The sequence below is a fragment of the Epinephelus lanceolatus genome, chromosome 18, assembly GCF_041903045.1.
Source record: "Epinephelus lanceolatus isolate andai-2023 chromosome 18, ASM4190304v1, whole genome shotgun sequence".
Lineage (NCBI taxonomy): Eukaryota > Metazoa > Chordata > Actinopteri > Perciformes > Serranidae > Epinephelus > Epinephelus lanceolatus.
In genome coordinates this window covers 24993478-25019634 of record NC_135751.1, presented here as the reverse complement: position 1 = coordinate 25019634, position 26157 = coordinate 24993478, and the positions used below count along the sequence as shown (strand labels likewise).

Sequence of the window (26157 nt, the reverse complement as noted above, 5' to 3'; positions counted from 1 at the left end):
GCATGGCTACCACAGCATCCTGCAGCGACATGCCATCCCATCGGGTTTGCGTTTAGTTGGACGATCATTTATTTTTCAACAGGACAATGACCCCAAACACACCTCCAGGCTGTGTAAGGGCTATTTGACCAAGAAGGAGAGTGATGGAGTGCTGCGGCAGATGACCTGGCCTCCACAGTCACCGGACCTGAACCCAATCGAGATGGTTTGGGGTGAGCTGGACCGCAGAGTGAAGGCAAAGGGGTCAACAAGTGCTAAACACCTCTGGGAACTCCTTCAAGACTGTTGGAAAACCATTTCAGGTGACTACCTCTTGAAGCTCATCGAGAGAATGCCAAGAGTGTGCAAAGCAGTAATCAGAGCAAAGGGTGGCTATTTTGAAGAAACTAGAATATAAAACATGTTTTCAGTTATTTCACCTTTTTTTGTTAAGTACATAACTCCACATGTGTTCATTCATAGTTTTGATGCCTTCAGTGAGAATCTACAATGTAAATAGTCATGAAAACGCATTGAATGAGAAGGTGTGTCCAAACTTTTGGCCTGTACTGTATAAGGAGGGACATAGGTGTGAGCATTACAGCCACACAGTGCTGCATTGTAGAGTTAGACTTTTGAGTAGTTTCAGTGTCTTGCAATTTTGGGTGGACCTAAAATAATGGCTTGATGACACACTGGAGCCATCATTATTATAATCACTCCCACACCATATAAAAACTGCGTCACTATCTACAAAGTTCCTAGTGCACGAGTAAACTTTACAATGTTGACAACAGTGTAATAGCTATTACCACTGACATGTTAACGCAGCCGAGCTAGCTACGGTAAACATCTGGCCTACTCCTTCCAACAGATTAATTTGGATTTCTCACAACTAATAAAACCAGACTAACTAATTCAGCAAACATTTAAGAAGCTGTGCATCACTCGTAGTATCCAGTGGGTTTTCACACTCCTGAAAAATGTGTCCTCTCTTCCTCCTCCTCCGTCACCATAAATTCAACCATTGTCTTATGTTCCACATATTTTTCAATTAAGAGACTGGTATGGTCCCTAAATTTTTCCTGCAGGAAATGGTTACAGACCATATAGCAACCAATAAGGGAATACTTAAAGCCGAGTGCAAATACTTAGAGATCAAAGAGTTTGCCCTTACAACATCCCAAGGACATTCTAATGGTGATGTTATATCAGAAGCATACTGTATGTATTGTTGCATGTTATTGTACAGTATGTATTGTATTGTATAGATAGATGTAGTTTAATCCTTAGGGTATGCATGCTGTTGACTGTTTGAGGTGTCCTGATGAGATTTTAACACACAACCAATGAAATAATATTTACTGAAGCCAAGATATTAACAGACATTTTCTATACAAGTAAAAAAAATGACATTATATAAATGTACAAGCCTGTGGGAGGCTGCCATTGTTCAGAAAGTATTGGAAATACCTGAGTATGACCGTGGTCTAGGTTCACATCGGTGTTTCTTGGTCGATGATTGCCATTTGCTGGACTCGCCCTGAAAATCCAACTTTCTCTTTCCTTATTGGATGGGGAAAAAAGCAAAAAAAAAAAGTTTGTTGCATGTACCTCTCACATAATTGAAACATGGTCTCAATATACCAAATAAAAAGGAAAGTGTTGCGTTTAAATGTTTGTTTAGTAGAGTTGCCTAGTCAAAGCAAGATATTGTTGCATTAAAAACACATGTTAACACTACATGTAATCATTAAGATACTGTGTATCTCACCTTTATCACTTGAAGCACTGGTGGATGGATGAACCTGAGGTTGAACAAGTAAATTTGTGTTTGATCAAGAAAATATATTTCCATAGCATTTGTCCTCCAACAGGACTCTACAGGCTTAAACACAATTTACAATTCACACACCAAAATTTGCATTTATGTTCTCATTCAGTCTGGGATGAGCCAGGTGAAACCCTGGGAAGTGGAGTCCAGAGAAGAGCTAACAGCTGATCAAGTTCAGTGTCCTTTTTCCCCCTAGTCAACATTGTGATTCAATGATACGATTCTTCAGTCAGAGTTTCAGTCTTTGTCTCAGGACTCTTCAGTGCCTAAAATGGAATAGTGACTTGTCCTTGGTGGGGCTACAGCACTGTAGGTAGCTCTGTATATTCTGGCCGTTTTTGTCTTCTTAAACATTTGTATTTTGAAAGTATTTCTCCTGTCACAGAAAGTGAGACTGAAGTTTGTGTTTCGGATGTTATTATCATACTGTTGGTGATGTGTCCTTGTTTTTATTCCAGTACTCTGCACAGATTTGACACCTGACCGCCCACCTGCTCTTATCCAACAACTCTCTGAAGCTCAGTCCGCCACATGGCACGACACAGCATGGAGGTCATTTTTAGGTTCATGAAATGTTCACAAATTCACAAATATGTAGGATATTACCACAGACCTAACTGTATTCTTATGTTGCTTTACTATGAGCTGGTCTGACTGGCTAGAATCTGGCTTGCACATCTCTGGTGGTTGACCAGCCAGCCTGGTTAAGTAGCCTTCTAGCTAGACTCACAAGTCTGTCTTTAGACGCTTTGCTTAACTAAAGACTGATGACTTTCTCCCTGATTTTGTGTTTAGATGGGCGGATACAATTTCAGAGTTTAAAAAAACTCCCTACGTTGCAGAACCAATAGTAAATCTGCAGGGCGGTCCTTCGGTGGCTCGCTGAACTCTTGTGCTTGTAAACATAGTCCCACTAGAAACACGTGTAGCGGTACAAAATGGCTCAGCCGTGCTCGCAGAAAACGCCGTCAAAGTTCAGTGGATGTTTGTTGCGTTTGTGGCAACACATTCTCGCCAACTAAAAGAAACAAACATAATCTTTTACAAGGCCATGACTCATCCGTCCGGCCGGACTATAGAGGGAATCGCCTTGTTGTTTACAAATACTTCCGGGTAGAAAACCAGCAGAGCTTTTAGCTATATATATAGCCTATATATCACATTTTTCACATCACTGTATCACCGTTTGGACTAATCCGATGTTTGTAAAGTCTATAAACACAATGATTGAACAAACATTACTATTTCTGTGTGCACGTTTAGCTGGGCTAACCGTTAGCTGCTAGCCCTGTTAGCCGTTAGCGGTGTCTGTAATAGGTAATAACTCATTAAACGGTCCGTGAAAAAAAAAAACTTTTCCAGCAGATATCTTAGTTACAACATGATTGAGCTAGCAAAGCAGTTTTGTGTTGCTATGTGTGGTTTTTATTCAGTTTTAGGAAATCACGATGTCTAGAAAGCATCAGTGGCTGCAGCTGACAGGGACAGCTAACAGCAGCAGCAAAGCTAACATCAGGACGTCATCTGTTAAAAGCCTCCCGTTGTTGGATACGACATGAAACTACTCCAGTTAGCTCAATAATGTTGTAACTAAGACATCTGCTGGAAAAAATATTTTCTTCACGGATGAGCACACGTTTGATAAAACGGAGTTAAATCTCTCGGCATCCATTTTCAACCTCTCTGTGTGTTTGTTTCCTTGCGGACTAGAAAAGGAGGAGTGCACATTTCTGAGAAGGCGTGTCCTTTTCAAAAATGCAAGAGGCGTTGCTTTGTTGCCGGCCGTTTTCGCCGGTGTGTTAAACACACTTTAGAAAGGAGTGTCCCCAGACTATCAGAAGGCGGAGATCTCTGATTGTCTGGTGGCGAGACTACCTTCTAGCTAGCAATGTTGCCAGGTTGGTCCGAAAAGTCAATATTAGTCTGCAAAGAAAATGAATACTGAAAAAAGTAGAAATGCACTATGACGAACCAGGCCAAACTTATGTCAACCCAGCAAATTAATTTATTCCATCCTAAAGCTGCCCAGTTGGGTGGAAAATCACCTGATCTGGCAACATTTCTCGGAAAAATTGTCTGCCCCAGATGCAGCTGTTTTTGGCGTGTCAGTGATACAGTCACCAGGAAATCCTAACATATTTCACATATTGCCATCAGGCAGAGAAACGTACGCCCCTTCACACAGAAACAAAGAATATGGAAGCGCTTTTTCATTAGTCATCATATGAATTAAAGTTTTATAAAATCAGTTTATTGAATAAAAATGTTCAAACAGACATCTGAAGAACATGATATTAGTTCATTACAATACAACTGAGAACATGGCTGCCATGTCAAATAGTTGGGCAACAGTGCCTTAGATGATACTTAACTGTGTGAAACTGTTTTCAACTTACTTGAGCAGGAGAATCAACTGTTTTTGCATTTGTTGTGTTTTGTTCCCCCTAGTAACAAAAGAAAATAGTTGCAAATCAACAATAGTTAAAGTTGCTGTTTGTCACTCTGGAGGAAGATAGTTGACTGCTGAGTCTCATTCCCAGGTCGTCAAATACAATCACTTTGGGTTGGTAGTTGGACTGAACAATCAATTCAAAGCACCAGTATTTGACGACCTGGGAATGAGACTCAATGATCAACTATCTTCCTCCAGAGTGACATACAGCACCTTTAGGAAATGTTACATTCTCTTTAATGTACTTGTTATCAATAAGATTTTTGTATTATGTTTATTGTTAATTGTCTTTACAGTGCAGAACATTACCTTTAACAACTCTAGTCTCTTCTTGAATTTTGCCCCAGGTCCCAGTTTTGGGATCAGGTCAGTGATTTCTTGATGACCACAAAAATAAAGACTTTCCTTGTCAATGCATTGATCTGTAATTAACAAAATGTTCAATTGAATCATAGCAATGCAAAACTAAAACTAATTTCAAACTGCTGCAGAAATATATAAGGAGGGACATAGGTGTGAGCATTACAGCCACACAGTGCTGCATTGTAGAGTTAGACTTTTGAGTAGTTTCAGTGTCTTGCAATTTTGGGTGGACCTAAAATAATGGCTTGATGACACACTGGAGCCATCATTATTATAATCACTCCCACACCATATAAAAACTGTGTCACTATCTACAAAGTTCCTAGTGCACGAGTAAACTTTACAATGTTGACAACAGTGTAATAGCTATTACCACTGACATGTTAACGCAGCCGAGCTAGCTACGGTAAACATCTGGCCTACTCCTTCCAACAGATTAATTTGGATTTCTCACAACTAATAAAACCAGACTAACTTATTCAGCAAACATTTAAGAAGCTGTGCATCACTCGTAGTATCCAGTGGGTTTTCACACTCCTGAAAAATGTGTCCTCTCTTCCTCCTCCTCCATCACCATAAATTCAACCATTGTCTTATGTTCCACATATTTTTCAATTAAGAGACTGGTATGGTCCCTAAATTTTTCCTGCAGGAAATGGTTACAGACCATATAGCAACCAATAAGGGAATATTTAAAGCCGAGTGCAAATACTTAGAGATCAAAGAGTTTGCCCTTACAACATCCCAAGGACATTCTAATGGTGATGTTATATCAGAAGCATACTGTATGTATTGTTGCATGTTACTGTACAGTATGTATTGTATTGTATAGATAGATGTAGTTTAATCCTTAGGGTATGCGGGCTGTTGACTGTTTGAGTTGTACTAATAAGATTTTAACAAACAACCAATGAAATAATATTTACTGAAGCCAAGATATTAACAGACATTTTCTATACAAGTAAAAAATGACATTATATGAAAGTATAAGCCTGTGGGAGGCTGCCATTGTTCAGAAAGTATTGGAAATACCTGAGTATGACCGCGGTCTACGTTCACATCGTTGTTTCTTGGTTGATGATTGCCATTTGCTGGACTCGCCCTGAAAATCCAACTTTCTCTTTCCTTATTGGATGGGGAAAAAAAGCAAAAAAAAAAAGTTTGTTGCATGTACCTCTCACATAATTGAAACATGGTCTCAATATACTAAACAAAAATAAAAGTGTTGCGTTTAAATGTTTGTTTAGTAGAGTTGCCTAGTCAAAGCAAGATATTGTTGCATTAAAAACACATGTTAACACTATATGTAATCATTAAGATACTGTGTATCTCACCTTTATCACTTGAAGCACTGGTGGATGGACGAACCTGAGGTTGAACAAGTAAATTTGTGTTTGATCAAGAAAATATATTTCCATAGCATTTGTCCTCTAACAGGACTCTACAGGCTTAAACACAATTTACAATTCACACACCAAAATTTGCATTTATGTTCTCATTCAGTCTGGGATGAGCCGGGTGAAACCCTGGGAAGTGGAGTCCAGAGAAGAGCTAACAGCTGATCAAGTTCAGTGTCCTTTTTCCCCCTAGTCAACATTGTGATTCAATGATACGATTCTTCAGTCAGAGTTTCAGTCTTTGTCTCAGGACTCTTCAGTGCCTAAAATGCAGTCGTGACTTTTCCTAGTTGGGTCTACGGCACTGTAGGTAACACTGTATATTTTGGCCGTTTTTGTCATCTTAAACATTTGCATTTTCAAAGTATTTCTCCTGTCATAGAAAGTGAGACTGAAGTTTGTGTTTTGGATGTTATTATCATACTGTTGGTGATGTGTCCTTGTTTTTATTCCAGTACTCTGCACAGATTTTACACCTGACCGCCCACCTGCTCTTATCCAACAACTCTCTGAAGCTCAGTCATATGATCATATTTTCCCCTCAGTTTACTGAATACAAACGTTCAAACAGACATCTGAAGAACATGATATTAGTTAATTACAATACAACTGAGAACATGGCTGCCATGTCAAATAGTTGGGCAACAGTGCCTTAGATGATACTTAACTGTGTGAAACTGTTTTCAACTTACTTGAGCAGGAGAATCAACTGTTTTTGCATTTGCTGTGTTTTGTTTCTTCTAGTAACAAAAGAAAATAGTTGCAAATCAATAATAGTTAAAGTTGCTGTTTGTTACTCTGGAGAAAGACAGTTGACTGCTGAATGTCATTCCCAGGTCGTCAAATAAAGACACCTTAGGTTGGTAGTTGGACTGAACAACGAACCCAAAGTGCCAGTATTTGACGACCTGGGAATGAGACTCAACGATCAACTATCTTTCTCCGGAGTTACATGCAGCACCTTCAGGAAATGTTACATTCTGTTTAATGCAATTGTTATCAATGAGATTGTATTTGTATTATGTTTTTTTGTTAATTGTCTTTACAATGCAGAACATTACCTTTAACAACTCTAGTTCTCTCTTGAATCTTGCCCTGGGTCCCACTATTGGGATCAAGTCAGTGATTTCTTGATGACCAAGACAGTAAAGATTTTTCTTGTCAATGCGTTGAGCTGTAATCAAAAAATATTCAGTTGAATCATAGTAATGCAAAACTAAAACTAATTTCAAATTGCTGCAGAAATAAATGATATAAGGAGGGACATACAGTTATTGTGAGCATTACAGCCACACAGTGCTGATAGCCTGGTTGTATGATTGTATTGATTGTATTTTATGTTCGTGAGGATTCTCAGTCATCCAGGTCATGGTAATCTTAAGTGCTATATCGTAGGTAATTGGACTTGCTTGAGTTTCTTGAAGATGTTTCACCTTACAGCAGGTCTATTCAATTGGTGGCACGCGGGCCTCATGCAGCTCAGAAGCAACCTCTGAGTGGCCCGGGCAGAGAGTGGTACCGAGACCCGGTATTAAACGGCCTGGAGCAAAATTAATCAAGACCGTAATAATATGTAATTGGCTCTTTTATCGTTACTTTTTAAAGTTTTGGTTTCACGGATCATCATGCTGCAGCCTTCTTCTTGCTCACTGCATGTCAGCGCTGACCTCCTCCCCACAGCACACACACGCAAACACAACAGAGTGAAGTCATAGCCATAGTCAAAGCCAATACTTTATGTAGAAAGCCATATTTCAATCCACTCTGTCCACAGTCTCTCATTTACTGCTATTATGGTTTATGATCATGGTTTTCACAAGCACATCACACAAGTGGAGCTAACTAAAATTAAAGCTGTCTGTAGTCTAACACTATATCTAAAGATGTACCTGAGGCAGCCGACCTGCAGACAGTGAGTGTCCTCAGTAGAGGGGGGACAGAGCACGGGATGAATGACTGATACTGATGTTTGTGTGCTTCATGTTTAGATAACGTTACGTGATGTCAGGAGGAATATTAATTTTATTGACATGCTAGTCTTTTTTCCAGTGAGATATTTTTGAGTTTATATAGTGACTTTGTTGTTGTAAACATGAGTGTTGCTGCCATGGACTGTATAAAACTATATCCTGTGTATTTAACATAAAAGGAAACCATCAGGAGGTGAGGTGTGTGCATGTGTGTGTGGAGGAGAGGGAGATGCTGGTAGAGAGATAGAGCGTTATGTTGTGCTCCTCGGTCAGATATATATCTGATCAAGGAGTGTGTGTGTGTGTGTGTGTGTGTAAGAACCTCCATTAATCACACAATTTAAGTGTGATAAGTCTCATTGACTGACCGTCAGCTGTGTGTATGCAGAGAAGGAGAGGGGCGGGGGGAGCAGAGCTGTGGAAACATCCTGCAGTCCAACATACTATCATGCGTTTAACTAACACATTAGACGGATAGATAGAGAAAGGCGATGTTTAGAGAGCAAGCCCAAATAACTCCACTTTAGAAAAAAACCCAAAATTGGTAAGCAACTTTACAAAAAAATAAGCCCAAAGTTGTTGCTCCTAAGCGGACCTGACAACCCTGCATGTGTGCTTCTGAATACCCGCCCTGCTCTGCCTCTGATTGGTTTATGATGAAATGTTATTCTCCCTAAGCCAATCATCATCACTTATGTGGTTGTCTCTCCCTTCCTTCCCCCTCACCTGCCCTCACCAAAGAAAAAAAACTTAAGAGCTCCGCTGAGAAGGAGCTTGCTTGGGTGAAAGCCGCTTCAGTGAACTCAAGTAAAGCCGACTAACGGCGCATTTTATTGTGAGTAACGGTAACGGTGTTATAACGGGGGAGACAGTAACTTTTTTGATTACTCGTTACTGAAAAAATAGCGCCGTTAGTAACGCCGTTATTCCCATCACTGCTCATCAGTCACTCAGTGCTTTAAAAGGCTGGAGGAGGAGAAGTAACGGCTCAGTTGCCACTTGCCACCTGGTCGTCAGCAGAGAGGAACAGATGAGATGAAGCATAGCAATGTGGTGAGGAGAAGAGAACACATCCGGCACAGAGCATTCATGGCCCGGGTAGCTGCCCCATCTTCCCAGGCTGCTGCGACAGACACACCGCAACATCATCCCCTCACAGCAGAGGTGGTTAGGTGCAGATCCCAGAGGGGGCTTTGCGTCAGCACAGAGACAGAGAATCCAGCAATTGTGCTAGTGTAAGCAATCACAGTTGCTGGAATTACAGTGCTGTTCTCATTCATGAATGTTATGATCGGCGTGGGTCTGTTAGAAAACAAAACTCAACTGTCATAGCAGTATTGAATAACAAATTTTACATTATTTTCTCAGCTTGGTGCAATGGTGACAGCATTGAATGTCATGCAGGTGGGTTCATGGCAGCAGCCCATCCAGTAGTACTGTTGAGGCTACTGCACATGTGACACCTGCAGAGGTGGTTTTCCATCTTTTGCTTGGATGCCAAAAAGCACACGCAGCGCTTGGTTGGTAGCCTCCTACATCATGGTGTTCACAGATGTGTCCCTATCAGTATAGGGATGGACCTGCCTGGGGAGAGCAGTTGGTTGTGTGTGGCCTCCAATAGAGGTCTCACATCAACCTCCTCAAGCTACAGGTAGTGTTTCTTGTCCCCCCAAAGCTTTAGGTCCCTGACACAGGGAAAGCACCTGTTGGTGAGGACTGACAACCACACCACGGTGGCCTACATCAATAGGCAGGGCTGAGTTTGGTCCACTGCTCTGTTGAGGATGGCAGAGAACTTGTGGTTTTGGGCCTCAAAACACTTGTTGTCTCTGAAAGCTCTTCACGTTCCAGGACTGTGGAAGTGGAGGCCTCACCTGAGGTGGTGAGGCAGATCTGGACTCGGTTCAGGAAAGCAGAAGTGGGTCTGTTTGCCAGCTGACTACCCTATGAGGGGGACAGGGTGGCAAAATTCCATGTGCTCTGCCCATTTCATGTGTTGGCATGTTATCTCCCAAACCTACAGGCAGGGATACTCCCACTGGGATGGACGAGAAAGCTGGTAATTCAGATCAATTCAACGTTATTTTCTGATTGTTTCACAGCGGTTATGTTCTAAGGCACAAACACGCCCACATCCCCACACACCTCCGCTCAACATTGAGGTTGTACTCCGCACCACTTGATTTGGTCTGAATATTGTCACCATCTCGCTGCGTCTCTGTTCTCTGTGCGGCTGAGCCAGTGTGCAGCGCAGCAGAGACAGACAGCGGAGTTATTTAAACTCGTTATGTTACTGTAAGTGCCGTAAAAGCAAATTAAAAAGTCAAGAACAGTAATTTATCACTGTGATCCGTGCAAAAGATGGACAGACTCCAAATTACGAAAAATATTGCCGTAAAAAGTGTAATTTGCATCAATTTGCAACAATATAAACAATAGAGCAAAATGTGAAATGACATTTTTCTCTCGTCACACGATACATATCGTCATATTGCATAGCCCTAGATGGATGCACACTCCACAAGTGGTGTGACAGTGTCAGCCACCTTGTTCAGCAGAGTGCGTGTCGAGGACATATACAGCAGTGTCGTTGTTTACCTTAGTTGTATTAGCACAGGCGGAGCCCTCTACCTTGGGGCCATGGCTCGCAGAGGAGGATGAAGGATGTGTGGTGGCGGGCACACCCCCTATTATATACTATGTTCAGGTAGGCATGTCCTGATTGGCTGGCTATGTTTATTCAGATTCAGTGTGTGAATGCAAGCTTGGGATTGGAGGAGTCGTATTAATCATAAAACGTACAAAATCTTTACTCATACTGTTTTTTACTTTCTAAACACAGACAAGAATTGTCAGGATTTGTCAACACTGATCACTCCTTTTGTCTTAAAAATATGTCTGTCAATGATAAGTCAGCACTGTGCTGCAGAAACATGTTGCAGCATTTTTTTATGTCTGTATTAGTAGATACCAACATTGTATAATATTTTTGCCCAACACAGAAGCATGGAAAGACATTTCAGTATTACCTTGAAATGTTTCTATCCACTCACTGAGATCCCATTCAGTTAATTTGTTCCGAACAAAATTATCCATGACCAAGAACAGCAACTGTAAGGTAAAGAGAAATAAACAAAAATTATGTTTTGATCAACCATTACTGCTTGGCATTTTGGAAACAGTTACAATCAATTATAGTTCATTAAAGGAAAAGAAGGGGTCATGAGACTGATAATGGCATTCTGACAAAAGTGTCCTCAGCAAATATTTGGTGGAAAGTTACATCACAAATAACTGACCATCTGTCGTTTCTTTCTACTAGAGTCTGCTCTGCTTTTCACTTACCTGTCCACACATTTCAAACAGACATTTATTTACAGCATCATTAGCTTGTTGTAAATGTTAATATGTGAAAAGAAATCCAACCTTAACTAGAAAAGTTCACTCAGTAGAGTGCAGATCTCTGCCAGCCACCTGGGCTGATCGCTGCCACTAAAGACAATTGTTGTAATTCCAGCAGACACAGTGCAGAGTGTTTCAGAAGCTCCCAGAAAAAGAAACATGCCCCTTGTCTGTTTTTGACAGAGCCACGGCATGTTGCACAGAGCTCAGTGAGTTCTCCTGCTAACAGGCACTGTATGTGAAATATAGATAGAGTGTAGTTATAAGGACGAATGTCTTTTTACTAACTTAATATCATGTGCAAGTCATAACTGGACGTTTAACGGTATTAACCTTGTCCTACTGTCTTTGGGCTACAGCACAACAAAGTAGGAAATAACAACAACAACACAAGTGAAAAAGACTACAACAACAAAAACATTTAACTAGTCACATAAGCCCCGTTTCCACCAAACACTTTCGGTATGGTATCTTTGGAACCGAAAGTACCCTTCAGACATGGTACCTAGACCCTAGAGTTTCCACTGCAAACTGTACCTTTAAATACGGGTGGGGTTGTTGTCACTCACTGCTCCGTCCAGCACTCACTGTACTTCCTCATCACCGGTGACACAGAGGGAAGTCTGCACCTCATTGTTCGTCCACAGAACAAGACTGCACGTGAACATTTTCAGAACAAAATAGCTCAAAACAATGGAATAAACATAAACAATGCAATAAATACCCAAAAAACACTATTCAATGCAACTATCTGCAATCAGCACATAAATGTATCTCTATATCGACTGTCCCGTCACATCTGATGTCAGATCAAAGGGGATTGGCACCGTTTGGCACGCGTAATGGAAACCCAACCTGATTTGATTTGATTAACACAGCTGCAAACTAATGAGTTCACACCCCTCTCAGCCAACCACAAACAGCCACAGCATCAGATAGGGAGTATATATTCAGCATCTGTCATCTTAGAAAAGTCAAAAGAAAAGAAACAGAGTGAGACTGCGAGAGAGAAAGAGAGAGCACGCACACGAGAGAAACGCAACATTGATTTACAATTGTGGTGACCTCCTCCCAGGCTACCTTTGCATCATCAGCCCGTGGAGGTCTGCTCACAGTTCCGTATATTCGGACACTGCGAGCAGACCTCCCGGACCAAAACATCAGGTTCCTCCTGGGAGAAGTTTGGCCGTCTGATGCTGCTGCTCTCTTCTGCCATGGCGAATTGAGTAAACTCTCATTACGCCTCCGCGCGGTGCATTTAAGGGCGAGGAGAGGGGCTCATTTGATTGGTGTGATGTGAATCGGCTGTGTAAAACCCACTCCACGCCTTCTCTCCTCCCTCTTTCCGAATTGCGCCGGTAGGAGGGACGGAGGTGGGAAAGAGGAGTAGCCGCCCCAGGCGTACGGTGTGCCAAACTTGCAAAATCCGCCTGGCCACACCCAGTTGGCGAAGCGCAGGTGCGCAGCCCTACGACTTAATGTTCCACCTAAAAAATCCTGGCAGTCGGCCCAGTGAATGTTTCTCCGACTCCAGCTGCTGCAAGAGGCAACAAAACATCCTTTCATTGCATAATTACAGTTCACTAAATAAACTCTCCACGCTATGTACAGTGGTTACATGAGCCTCAAAACCAGCCACAACTCAGCCCTGAGCAGAGTGACCGTCCGCTATTGACCAATCAACAGACTGCAGTGTTCACAGCTCCACATTTTAATACCAGATCTGTGTGCTAGGTACCCCAACAGAGGAGTGACCATAAATTGTAACGGTGAGGAATGGTTCCATTGGTACCATCCACAACTTTTCACAGTGGAAACAGAAAAAATGCGTACCGAAGCACTAACACCAAGGAAAAATGACCAAATCAGAGCAGCTTAATTTCCACTGTTAAAATTAGTATAAAACAATGACAGGCTGTCTGGAAGCTGCATATGGGTAAACTTCATTTTTTTGAGGATAAAACCCATTTGAATCTTTAGCTCAGATACACTGACAGATCTGGTGGCTTACATGCTCCTGTGGGAATAATCACAATTTTAAGGAACCCCATTTCAGACAAACATTTAAGCTTTTCAGTGTCTCTTAAAAAAAATATTGAGAGCAGACAAAAAAAATCAAGCCCTGATAACTGGATTAAAAACACTTTAACTTGCACCAACAGGAAAAATAAATGACACTGTACAATTTAATAAAAAACGATTATAGTATGTCTAGTTCAGCAGGTTTATTAGTAACTTGCAGTTTAAGATAATTAGTCAACATGGACAAGCTTAACCAAAGGGCAATTTTGGTACCCCACCACCTCCTACCACTCCAGTACTTTCAGTTTTGTTATTATGGAGAGAAAGGGCTCAAGCTTTACAGACATCCTAGATTAAAAAAAACAAACAATAGTAACAAAATTACACTTAGCAGGCAAAAGTACTCTTTGGAGAGCGCAGGGTTCGAGTATATTTCAATGTTAAATATTAAATCTATAGTGAATGAATGTCTGGGCTATGGAAACAAAATAGTGACAAAACAGCACACTAGGCTACTACATAGTATTTAACAGTTAAACTTAGTCTCTCAGTAATATATTTAGCTGTGAATGTAATGCATTGAGGTTAGCGTACTTACATCTAGACTGTTCCTCTTTAATGCACGTACATGACTCCTCTGATACTTGATCTAACATAGGCACTTTGTTTGTGTAGTCAACACCCCTCATTATCATACTTTCCTCTCTGCCCACAGAACAGGTTCAGCAAGATAAAGTCAAATGTGGAGATGTGCTGCAGAGAACTGTCATGAACTCATCAGTGTTTAAAAGGCAGTGATGATACAAGTATTTGTAAAAGTAAAAGTATCAATACCACAACGTAAAAATCCTTCTTCAGCAAAAAGCATAAAAGATTTATCAGCAAAATCCAGTGTTTCAGACCATTGACTAGCATATTATTATAGATTACATTAATATAACCTATTATTAACAGGTGTTAATGTAGCTGTGCAACATGGCGCTACTGTAGTTTTGAGTTGTGATTCCCAGCCTTTTTCCTTAAGGGACCTTTATTCTATAAGTGACATATTTTATGGATCTTTCATGATATATTCAGTGCATAACAATAACAGTACAGAATAACTGATAAACTGTGTAATTAACCTAAATAATGAATGTGATAACTGCAGGAAGTTTGTGTAAAAAGAGCAAAGTGGATGAATTTTTAACAGATTATTTCCTTTGAACATTACATCAGAGATAAGATTTCCTGGTGGTTTTAGGAACTGGCATATAGCTTGCATTCATTCTTTAGAGCCCTCATCTTGTGAAACGTGTGTGTGTGTGTGTGTGTGTGTGTGTGTGTGTGTGCGCGCGCGCATGCGTGCGTGTGTGCGTGTGTGTGCGTGCATGCGTGCATTTGGGAAATGCAAGTAGATTTAGGGGGAAAGCTTGTTGTTCCCCAGGAAATAGTTTGTACCAAGCAGAGGCCTGACATAGTATTGTGGTCAGTGAGTCAACGGATAGTTTATTTCATTGAGCTGACAATTCCTTGGGAAGACTCAGTGGAAGAAGCCTATGAAAGAAAAAAGCTTAGGTATGCAGACTTCGGAGCAGAAGCTGAGCAGCAAGGATGGAAAACTAGGATTTGTCCAGTGGAAGTGGGGTGTAGAGGATTCATAGCAAGATCAGCTGTCTCGCTCCTCGGGGAACTCGGAGTGCGGGGACAGAGTTTGAGGAAGACAGTGAAGGAAATGTCAGATGAAGCAGCCAGAGCTAGTCAGTGGATTTGGATGAGGAGGAATAATGTCAGTTGGGGGTCAGCAGGGGGAACTACTAAGCAGGGTACATAACTCCTTGAGATTAGGTGGAGAGATCCACCAATCAGTCCTGTCAGAAAATCCAGCAAGAGGAAGGTTATTTAAGTGTGGGAGTGGCCTATTTGAATCCCTTTTGTTTGAGACCATGCTGCAAGGTGAGTGTGTTTGCTGTTCCTGTGAGTTTATCTTCTCTATCTCCTTTAACTTTAGCTTATACTGGAGTTATCCTATGTAACGTGTGAAATAGAGTATGGTGAATGTGCTAGGATAGGTAGTATCTGCATTGTCACTACCTGGAGCTCACATAAATGGAGCCTGGGTTTATTGAAGGTGGCAGTGTTGTTTGGGCTGAGAAAGCCTGTGAGTTTATCTTCTCTATCTCCTTTAACTTTAGCATATATTGGAGTTATGCTTAGCCTGGTTCCAGACCACAGACCCCGCCCACTCAACTGAGTAGGCTTGCATCTCTGGTCTGGCATACTGCAATGAATTTGCGATTTATCTTGTCCAAACGATGGACGGACCAATGAACGCCGGGGGTGGGGGCGGGTCTAGCAATTAGCCAATCAGTGCCACGCTGATGTCAAGTTGTACGCCGGTGGGTAACTGGTGAGGATAGCAACAATGGCGACCGCTACAGATCCTACAGACCACATTTATGATGCTATCGAGGTATTTCGCCACTACTCGCGTTAATGGAGGACCAAATTAAGGAAGCTGCTAAACTGGATTTAACGGCGATGGCAGCTGGGCATGCATGACGACGGAGACATTTTAAACGGGCAATGCTCGCTTGTTTTCAGCACCCCCGAGGCATGGATACTAATGACGTCAGATTCTGGGTGAGTCGTTGATCTCTACTGATTGGTTAGGGAAAAATCAAATTCCCTCCCCCTTGTAAATCGCCTTCAATGGAAGCCATGTCAGACTGAAGGTTCTGCGAGCTTCAGTCTGACACTCAGGCAAAGTTATGCTATGTAGCGTGTGAAATAGAGTATGGTGAATGAGCTAGGAAAGGTAGTATCAGCACTGTCTCTACCTGGAGCTCGCATGTACGGAGCCTGGGTTTGGTTGAAGGTGGCAGTACTGTTTGGGCTGAGAGAGCCATGCGTAAGTAAGGTAAAGGAGGTTATTGGGTTGGTGCGGGGAGCAGTGAGAGCTGGCATTAGGGGGAGTGTCTCTGGGACGCCAGAGATCACTGTTTAGCCTCCTGGAGGTGTCGTGGGACCAACTACACAAAACACTGGTGGAGGTTCCCACCCGATGACCCCAAAGAGATGATATCAGGTAACAGTAGCTACATTTGAAGTACTGCATAAAAAATGTGCAAATCACTGAACTATCCGAAACAATTTCCTGCCAATATTTGACAGTAAAAGCTCCCCCACTAGGTCACTGTAAAGCAAAGTCAGTGTATTGGCTGTGATGGGAGTAGTCCCCCTTGAGAAATAAATAAAATTGAAATTGAAATATATAATTGAAAAATCGCCTCATGACATCCCGGTAGAAACGTACTTGTGTTACTGTTGGGACATCATGAGGCATCCCCGACACAGTGTCGGTTGTCATCTACACTTTAAAACAGACTCCACTGGTTCAACTTTTAAAAATCAAGATAAGAATTTGCATGCAGCTTTTTAAGAAGTTCTAACTCTGGATTTTTTGAGTCAGTCCTATGAGTCTTAAAATTTGACAAAGTCAATTAGTTTAGTGTCACATATGTGATTTGCTTTGACCTCTAAGTTGAACCAACTTAATATTTATCCAAAAGTTGTGGTGATATGTAGTGGTCAAATTATTTTATTTAAGGAATTCTATTTATTTCAATTCCATCCTACTCAAAAATATCATTTTTTTTTAATTTTTATTTTGACCAACTTCTTAGAATAAGTTGTCAACTGACTAAAACACGTTGACAAAACAAACTTCTTTTTTTTTTTATGCTGAAAACTTCTTCATTTAAAGAGTTATCTACTAACCCCATGAATCATTTCACGTGAAAAAAAATCTATTGGTTCAACAAAAATTAAGGTAACAATTTGCATGCAATTTTTAAGTAGTTCCAACTCTGTCATTTGTGAGCCAATCTTATCAGTCTTTATAATTTGATGAATTGAATTAGTTTAGTACAACCGCCATGTTTTGTTTTGACCTCGAAAAACTTAAGCTGAACCAAAAGTTGGTGATATTTAAGGTGATATTTAGTGGTCAAAGAGATATTCAAATTTATCTACCTTTATTACACCCAACTCAAAAATGGTAAGTATGTTTTCGATTTGACCAACTTCTTAAAATAAGCTGTAAACTGTAATGTAAAAAAACTTCTCTATTTTAAGTGTTATCCACTAGCCCTATAAATAATTTTTTAGAGTGTACTCTGTAGGGCTGTCAAAATTGCTCAAAAATGACGTCCGAATATTCCTTCTAAAAATAACTCATAGGTTCGAACCATTCGAATTTTTTTTTTTTCGCATTATGTCCACAAGAGGGCAGATTAATACAAGAAAACATAACTACTTGTAGGTATTTTTATTTCAACATAAACGTCTTTGAAAACATTTACATACCTACACATTAAAACACATAAAACAATTATCTATAACATTACGTTATAAACGACCGTGGACCTCTAGCTCGCCACCCCTCTCTGACCCATCATGCAGTGCATTCAGTGCAGTGTCCCAGGCCAATGCCCACTCGCAAAGAGGACAGCTGCGGTGGCGTTTTTTTTTTTTTTCTCCACAATCGAATATCAATTTTCACATTCGAAGGTCCATTTTTTTTTCAAATTCGAATTTAAACTCGAATTTAGAATATTCGTTGACAGCCCTAGTGCTCTGACACACTACACAGGATAAAATCATCAATAATCACACATAACACTGATTATCACTCACAATTTAAGCTGACAGTAGGATGGCCGGCTGTAGTCTGAACTAGGCATTAGAATTTCCTTATGCAAATTAACAACTCACCTGCTGGCACCAGGAAAAGAGATGCAAAACCTGTGATTTGTAAAAGAACAGGGAAACTGAGGGGTTGTTGATGATATTTATAAAGTTGATGGCACGGCAAGCTACATCTACTATTTGTATTTACAGTACTTGATTTAAAGTTTTCTGTATATAAACAACCAAGTGTTTTTCAGTATTTTTGGCTAATATCTCTCATAAGTGTTTGGTACAGGCACAAACCAACCATCCACATACTCACATTTACACCTGATGTCCTCTAAGAAGAAAGCTTTCTGCTGACCTGTCCTTTCGACTCTCACAAAAATAGTCTTAGATGCATTGTTAGGATGCATGTCGCTAAATATAGTATCAGGTTTGATGTCATACAGGTGGACCACAATGATTGGACGAGCCTGGCACAGACAGTTGGATGTGCACACACAGTTCTCTTTAATAAGCAAAATCAAGCGTATTTCTCCATAGCAGCCGTTCTTGAGTTTAATAACACAGTCCGTCTTGTCTGACTGGTTAGCGTTAATCAGTTGATAATGTAGAAGGAACACCCCTTGTGAACTCTCCGAAAACCGAAAGTAATGGAACAGGGGTGAGATGGGTCACGCGGAGGGTCAAATGTTTACGACTCTGCCCCCGGTCTCACCCAAGTCGTTGTAATCAAGTTGAAATGTCTCTTGGAAGTTTTTTTGTTTTGTAGGTCAAAGTATCAGTGAATTATGAGTTCATGTTTTTAATCCCTCATTTAACATGAAGCCATATTGCCCTCTTGTGATGATAGTTAAGGAGGGTTCCCTTAAGGAATCCCATATTATGTTTAGAGTTAAAATATAGTTGGATTGATTAATCAACTTGTTTTGATGAATATGTGCCTTCTCATTTTGTTTTATTGCAACTGCAAGTTAGTCTACAGTGTGTGTATAAGAAACATTTATACTTGTGTTCCACTGATACATGCAGCATAATAATCATATTAAATTTAATTTGATGTTAAGAGCCGATTTTGACCATAATGGGAAGAGTATGTGTCTATCACGCGTAACATGCTAAAGTATATAATCTCACAAATTAAAGTTTCATTAAAAGTTCATTAAGTTTCCTCTGGAATAAAGTAATGTATAGACTAAGAGACCCGCCCTGCTTCGGACACGCCCCCTCAAGCTAGTGGGATAAAACTATTGAGCTTGGCGCATCTCCTCACTTTTTTTTTACTCCTTCTACTTCTTCTTCTTACTTACTTACTTACTTTCTTATTTCTTTCCTTTGTCCTTTTTACTTCTTTTACTTTAATTTCTACTTTTTCTTCTTCTTTCTTTTGCCATCCCTCCTTCTAGTTATATTCTTTATGTCTGAAGCTGTTACGCTGTTAAACTCAGTTCCTGTGTAACTTTCTTTTCTTACAATCAAAATTATTTTAAACTTTTAAGTTTTGCTCGACACGTTGTTTTGCCTGTCCTGAGGTTTCTTTCTTTTTGTCTGTGCCTTCAGAAACATTATAGCTGAAGCGACAAAGCCAGCCTATTGCAACATTTTTTTTTCTACATGTTGATAATAACTTTGATAATGATATTGAACGGCCGACGATATTGTTTTCAACTTTATTATAAGCGGGGGGGGGGGGGGGGGGGGGGGGGGGGGGAGAGAGTACTGAAAATCTGTACTCAAGTAAAAGTACAATTACTGACAAAAAATTACTCAAGTAGAAGTAAAATTACTATTTGAGAAACCTACTCAAGTAAAAGTAAAAAGTACCTGGTTAATAATTTACTCAAGTACAAGTTACTTTCTGTTTGAATATTTTTTAGGGTGTGCGGACCAGTGCAAAATAATGAAAAAACAGCACTTGATAAAACTTTTTTTTAATGAAGCAGGTACCAATCTTCCACTCTCCATCTCCTTCACTCTACTCCTCTTTTCCTCACCTAACCTCTTCTTTCTCCATTTCCCTATCTGTAATTTGAGTGGATGACCTTGCTTTAAAAACAGAAATGACATCCCAACTTCTTTGTCTTTTCTACGTCTTTTTCGCTGTTAACAAAATAAATAAAAACCAATAAAATAAATAAGAAACCATTCAATATATGGTAAACAATAGCACTATAATGTTCCCAAGTTCCATCCACAAATGTGTTTGTAAAGGTATAACAGGTCCCTGTAGGACTTTCCTGCCAGATCACCAGGTGTCAGGTGAACTATTTTACAAATGACCATAACAGTAACAAAATGAAAATCCCATCTCTCCCTTGTTTTGTAAGAAATATGTCCTAAACTGGGATTATATGTGCATAAATCTCTAACATGCTAACTTAGGTGGCTCTTTTCAAACAAAAAGAAGCTCCGGTCATTTTTTTTTGTGTACACGGGTTTCACCGCTGGGTGGTGCTATTGCATTATACCAGTAAAGCCCCAGTTACCCGAACGGGCCATTTAATTCACTGGGCTTACTGCCAGCAACTTTTAAGGTGGAACATTAACTTGACGACATGAATCAATTGACACACCTTAAATATTCCATATGACAAGTTTGACCATTACTTTAGATTTTATATGACATACACTTTTAGTAATGAGTGGATCTTCAAACTTCGGCCGGGTTATGTGACACAGTATATTCTAATCCTCATTTGGAAAAAAAAAAAAAGCGTTGTGGAGCGTCTTTTCTGTGGGCTACAGCAACACTTAATCCATGGGCTTGCCTGAGAAGGACTAAATCCACAAACCAGCTTTTTAAATTTTTAGATTTTTAAATTATTAATTGAGAGAGACTCTCTTTATTTTGTTTTGAAAATGTCGGTGTGTAGCCTTGTTCTATTGACGATAAACAAGGTGCAGACTTCCATCTGTGTTACCGGTAATGAGGAAATACAGTGAGTGCTGGACAGAGCAGTGAGTGACAACAACCCTGCCCACATTTGAGAGTACTGTTTGCGGTGGGTCTAGGTACCATGTCTGAAGGGTTACTTTTGGTTCCAAAGGTACCATACCAAAAGTGTTTGGTGGAAACAGAGCTTAAGACCCCCTTCAGCCTCCTGATAGGTCCTGCAGGAATTTGTGCTTGCAACACATACATGCCCCTGCAAATTTTGTAATAAGCACTGATTTCTAACCTGGAAATCCAGATGCCCCGCCCCTAGCAAATTTGAATTTACACTGCACGGGAATCTGGCCCCGACGAGCAGAGCCCGCTGAATCGCCAATCAGACCAATGAGACCAATGAGACCAATCAGATAAGTTGATCTGACAGAGGTGGGCTCTGGGCGGGCGTAACATGATGAAGACAGCGCTGTGCCGTGGGAGTCGAAAAGTAAACAGCCAAGATGGCAGCTGCTGAAGGACCACGTCCATTCAATTTAGCTTTGGAAGAAAAGCTAAGCCAACTACACTTATCTTTTTCCTTGAGAGAGGAACAGAAGACTGCCCTAGAAGCCTTCGCTTCCAGGAAGGACGTTTTTGCTGTTTTGCCGACGGGATACGGCAAAAGCATAATATATCAGTTAGCCCCACTGTTCGGCAAACAAATGGGGCTTAGTGCAATGAATACGTCACCTTGTTTTTTGCTCTGATTGGCCATTGTGCTATCCAATTGCGTGTGGCGGCATTTGAAATGCCTCAGTTAGTGCCGCTGCTTGGTTAGGAATGGTGTATCGGTGAGGGCCAGACTCAAAATCTTTCTAGATTTGAGTCTGGATTTCCAGGCTAACTGATTTCTACAATGAAAAATCAAATTCAGAACCACTGTTATGAGCAAAATACTCAAAACTCAACATCTACTATCCTTAATGGTCTGATTGTCAATCAACATGTATTCTGTCCCTGATTCGTGTGCCATCTACGCACCACTGACAGATAGCTAACAGAGAAAGTCGAACACAGTAGTTGTAGTAGATGTCAAGGCAATTGAATCGAACGCAACTGGACTTAGTTTTGTCTTAGAAGATGTTTCACCTCTTATCCAAGAGGCTTCATCAGTTCATGCTTGTCTGACTAGGCTGGAACTAGTCTGACAAACTAGTGTGGAAAACCCAGGTATTTAACCTCTGAGTAGGTCATCACAAGGCCAATGATGTCATTGTTTCGTTAGTGCTCCAATGGTGTGTCAACAACGGTCGTTGAAACTCCTGCTGCAATGGTGGTCGACGGTGTCAGACTAGTTCCAGCCTAGTCAGACAAGCATGAACTGATGAAGCCTCTTGGATTAGAGGTGAAACGTCTTCTAAGACAAAACTAAGTCCAGCTGCATTTGATTCAGTTGCCTTGAGATAACTATGATCTGGATAAATGAGAATATCCACAGGCACGGTAGTAGAGTTAAGGTGTTTTACTGAGTCCTTTTTCTCTTCTTTCCATTCTTTTTGTAAAACTGAAATAAACACAAGTTACAAGGCTTTGGTTACAAGCAATTCTCGAAAATATAGCACAAATGAATTTTCATTCCTTATGTACACATGCCATGACAAGAAGCTACTTTTTTTTTTTTTACTTTTAGCATTTTTACCCTTAAATGAAATTATCACAAAGTAGTTCGTTTTTAACTCAAACATATGCATTCTAAATTATAATTATGCACGTTTGCACAAAACACAGAAAAGGTAATGAAACTTACAAGCAAAGGCTCTCCAAGGCAAAAACGAGAAGAAAAAGGGGAGAGGAGCTCTCTGTCTGACCGCATGGAGAAATTCTTGCACACTGCACTTTTCCTGGCTGACTTCTAACCTCGGACTCACATGATTTGAACTGACCACTCAGCAACATTTTACAATCAATAATGTTTTATACCACAAACTGCCACAAGGTGGGGCTAAAAAGAATGAATTTGAGGCCACAGAATGTGTGTCATGACAACATGTATTGTCTGGCAGCACTCTGAGGCTGTGTATTGGCTTCAGTGTGCCCTAAAACCATGTCTAACCCCATATAAACCATAACCTGTTAAACCAGTTTACCCATGCCTTTATTATCTTGTTCTGGTCTTTCTGTTGTAGCAACAGTTAGATTCATTAAACCATGTGATCTCTGTCAGTGCAGGGAGGGGACAGTTATTATACAACAGCCCAAAGTATCTAGTGAACCAGAGAAGTGGATCAACTTGACTTCAAAAGTAGAGAAAAAAAAGTACATCTTAATTGGCAAATACAATATTCTTTCCATTGATTCATTAAGTAAAATATTCTGCTACACAAAGGAGAAATAGTGGTTGTGCAGATATGTGTAGAAAAGGTAGAAAAGAGGTAGAACATTTAGGTTAATGGTGTCTGTGGTTTAAGGACCAAAGGGATGCCTTGCTACTCTTATTGAGACACTGCAGGCCAGAGTCCTGCATGGTCCCTTTTTGAAAACCCGTACCTGCACATACTTGCAAAGCTCACTACCAGAACCAACAGGCTACCTGACAATATGTCAAAGTCAAAGTCAGACCCATGGTCAAAAGTTGTCACAATTAAGGTGTGCTGATTGATTCACATGATCAGCTCATGCATTGAGTAACATTACAAGTAAATGTCTCAACTTAAAAGTTGCAGTCGACCCAGTGAATTAAGTTATTTTCTTCTCAGACTCCAGCTGCTGCAAGAGGCAACAAAACATCCTTTTATTTTATAGTTACAGTCTAATAAAACTCTCCACAGTATGAACAGTGGTTACATGAGCCTCAAAACCAGCCACAACTCAGCCCTGAGCAGAGTGACCATCCTCTATTGACCAATCAACAGACTGCTGTCTTCATAGCTCCACCTTTTAGTACCAGATCTGTGTGCTAGGTACCCCAACAGAGGGGGGACCAAAAATGGGGACGGTGCACTTGGGATCCCTCAAGTTTCAGATGCCATCTTAAAGTATCCAGCCTTGGGGCAAAACACGGTAATGAACGACCCACTAGTTGTCATGAGACAATGCTTCTTTTCTTAACCGCATCCTGACCATTTGCATTGCCCTGGGGAAATCACACCCTCCCTTCTCTTACCAAATGTTTCTGTGTGACAAAATTGAAATGTCTGTTGGAAGCATAGACTGTATAAAATAATGGATGTAGTCACCGTGACGTCACCCATCCGTTTCTGAAGAGTGGATTTGAAGCTCAAAATACTCCGCTCTGGACTTCGCCATCTTGGCAGTGCCTGACTCCGCCCAACTCCCGGACAATCAAAAATGGGCAAAGAGGCGGGCCAAAGGAAGCCTGGTTGCCTAAACACGCCCACCTCGCTCGACGCTGCTAAATTAGCTAAGGCTAACAAGCTAGGCTAAGAAGCTACGAGGCTAACAAGCTACGCTACTTGGGCTAGCCCTGTGGTGTCGGCTGTTCCCGCTTGGTGCCAGCTCCTTCACGAAACTTGAGGTAAGTTGAGTTTAGCTGAAACTAACGTTATACAACAAACCTTGAAACAATGATTCAGCTGTTATTGAGATTACACAGTCTTAAAATAAGCTTCAACATTTTTAAATATAGCATGCTAACGTTAATTATGGTAACGTGACATTGATAAAAGTCAAAGGGGACTGAAATGTATCTGTAACGTTAACGTTACTGTTATCAACAGCGCATTGCGAGATTATCATCTAGAACATGATAAAGAAATGTAGAAATTGAGAAAGAAAGGCAGTGTTATACATGTTACAATATGTTAATTTCTTTCAGTACATCACCGGTGTTGAGGTCATGGCCACTTGTTAACGTTACGTCTCCACCACGCCTACTACACACAGCAGAAACTCTAAGTACCAGTTTTGGCTACTTGACTTTAGACAGCTAATATTACATTGTCTTCCAAGGACAGAAAGAAAGCATTTAAAAGACTGTCATCTGCATTTTGAGGTGTTGCTCCCTGTTTTATTTTATTCTACAGATGTGACATAATAGTATTGTCAACAAAAAGAAGTGATTCACCCTTTATAGTAAACTTTCTGTTTTTAATTACCTAAAGCATTTATTACACTCATTTTACTTTCATATGCACAGTGTGGATCATTGGTGACAGCTATGTCCGGTGTAGTGTCCAGAGAGCTGCAGAGACCTTGGGAAGCACCCTCAGCATGCCGGGCATCCGTGTCTGCTGGTTTGGCTGGGGTGGACTGCAGTGGAGAGGCCTTTTCTCCTTCTTTTCCCACTCCCTGCGAGGAAGAGCAGCACCAGATGTCCTCATCATCCACTGTGGCAGCAATGACATGGGGAAGGTCAGCAGTGTCAAGCTGGTCAGCATGATGAAGGAGGACCTGCACCAGCTTCACCTCCAGCATCCTGGCATTAAGATAATATTTTCTTCATTGGCCCAAACGTGCAGGTGGGAGGCTGGTGGCAATCCAGCAAAGATTGATAAGGCCAGGAAATGTGTTTACAGTGTTATGGCTACATTTGTTCATAGTTTAAATGGTGCCATAATTGAGCACCCTCACATCAGACACATTCATCTCACACCTAGGAGAAATTATATGTTTTTAAGTAAATCAGTTAATTGTCTTAAAGACCACCTCCAAACGCAGTGAACTGCTTACAGTTGGCAGTGTTACTGCTTTTGAATTTGGCCTTTAGGACACATTTTGTTAGGCCTGATCATAGCCCAGGCTGTCATGGCCAGTGTTGAGTTTTTGATATTCATCTATAACTTGTTTAAAGTTTAAACTATTTTTTGTACCAGGCTGTAAACATGTTTATTTCTGCTCTAAAGTTGGGCATTTTAACATGGGGGTCTATGGGAATTGACTCACTTCCGGAGCCAGCCTCAAGTGGACAGTCAGTGAACTGCAGTTTTTGGCACTTCCGCATTGGTCTCACTCGTCTCCACCGGAGGTTGGGGCTTGGTTGGAAGTGAACTATACATTTTATCCATATTATGTGTTTGGAGTTATAGAAATATAATTGGGGTTCATTAATCAACTTGTTTGCATGAATATGTGCTTCCTCATTTTGTTTTTCATTATATGTTGCCACTATAGGTTGTTTTCAATTGTATTCATTTTAATTGGATGTTAAGAACCGATTTTGACGATAATGAGAAGAG

General features: G+C 40.7%; 1 pseudogene across 1 annotated transcript in view; it reads right to left on the bottom strand.

The window, feature by feature from the left end:
* The window catches only part of LOC117268249 (uncharacterized), a 57858-nt pseudogene extending 35001 nt beyond the window's left edge, over positions 1 to 22857 (bottom strand). The window contains exons 1-10 of the transcript XR_013487982.1: positions 22770 to 22857; positions 11025 to 11106; positions 7087 to 7199; positions 6718 to 6765; positions 5963 to 5996; positions 5661 to 5753; positions 4575 to 4687; positions 4210 to 4257; positions 1754 to 1787; positions 1453 to 1545 (exon numbers count right to left, since the gene is read on the bottom strand). The product of XR_013487982.1 is annotated as an uncharacterized LOC117268249 (transcript). The remainder of the gene's footprint in view (positions 1 to 1452; positions 1546 to 1753; positions 1788 to 4209; positions 4258 to 4574; positions 4688 to 5660; positions 5754 to 5962; positions 5997 to 6717; positions 6766 to 7086; positions 7200 to 11024; positions 11107 to 22769) is intronic.
* Positions 22858 to 26157: the final 3300 nt, after the last annotated feature.